Source organism: Panthera uncia, chromosome X (genome assembly GCF_023721935.1).
Source record: "Panthera uncia isolate 11264 chromosome X, Puncia_PCG_1.0, whole genome shotgun sequence".
Lineage (NCBI taxonomy): Eukaryota > Metazoa > Chordata > Mammalia > Carnivora > Felidae > Panthera > Panthera uncia.
In genome coordinates this window covers 99,164,920-99,166,167 of record NC_064817.1, presented here as the reverse complement: position 1 = coordinate 99,166,167, position 1,248 = coordinate 99,164,920, and the positions used below count along the sequence as shown (strand labels likewise).

The following is a 1,248-nucleotide window of genomic DNA, read 5'->3' as shown; positions in this document are numbered from 1 at the left end:
TCTTGTAGAATTCCCCTAGGAAGCCATTTGGCCCAGGACTCTTGTTTGTTGGGAGAATTTTATTATTGATTCAATTTTTGCTGGTTATGGGCCTGTTCAAATTTTCTTTTTATTCCTGTTTCAGTTTTGGAAATTTGTAAGTTTGTAGGAATTTGTCCATTTCTTCCAGATTATCCAGTTTGCTGGCATTCAATTTTTCATAGTATTCTTATGTAATTGTTTGTATTTCTATGTTGTTGGTTATGATCTGTCCTCTTTCATTTATGATTTTATCTAATTGGGTCCTTTGTCTTTTCTTTTTAATAAGCCTGGCTAAGGCTTCATCAATTTTGTTTATTCTTTCCAAAAACTATCTCTTAGTTTCATTGATCTGTTCTACTGGGTTTTTGTTGTTGTTTTTGTTGTTTCTATATTGTTTGTGTCTGCTCTAATCTTCCATTGCTGTAAGTGGGGTGTTAAAATTCCCCACTATTTTTTATAAAGAGAACAAATCCACACCTTTATTTATTTACTTTTCAGTTAGTTTATCTGTTCAGCTGTATCCTCGAGGGATACAGCATCACACAGATTCTGTCGCCAATGGCTTTCGCAGGAAAATTGCTTTGGAATTTTGCATGAACAATACCACTGTTTCCATGAGCACGAGTTACTTTTCCCCAGATTACTCTGGTTTTATTCAGTTTGCCACCAGGAGTTACTGTGTTGTTCTTTGCTTTGTACACATAAGTACATCTCTTTCCTAGATGGAATTCAGTTTCATAAACACCTTCAATTTTAAGAAGAGCTGTGTGCGCCCTCTGGTTCCAGAGACCCCGTTTATAGCCAGCAAAAATGGCTTTGTATCACAGCCTTCCAGACGTATTTGTCATTTCAGGAGTCCTGTTCCCAGAAGGCCTCCAAAGTTTCCAAGATGGCAGAAAGAGAAAGGCCAAAATTCCCTACTATTATTGTATTATTATCAATGAGTTTCTTTATGTTTGTTATTAATCGATTTATATATTTTGGTGTACCAAGTTGGGGCATAAGTATTTACAATCGTTAGATCTTCTTGATGGATAGACCCCTTAATTATGATATAATGCCTTCTTCATCTCTTGTTATAGTCTTTGTTTTAAAATCTAGTTTGTCTAAGTATGCTACTCCAGCTTTCTTCTGACCTCCATTATCATGAAAGATGGTTTTCCATCCCCTCACTTTCAATCTGCAGGTATCTTTAGGTCTAAAATGAGTCTTTTGTAGGCAGCATAG

General features: G+C 35.7%; 1 pseudogene; it reads right to left on the bottom strand.

Moving 5' to 3' along the window:
* Nucleotides 1-524: 524 nt before the first annotated feature.
* On the bottom strand, nt 525-869 carry LOC125931388 (60S ribosomal protein L35a-like; annotated as a pseudogene).
* Between the last annotated feature and the right edge of the window lie 379 nt (nt 870-1,248).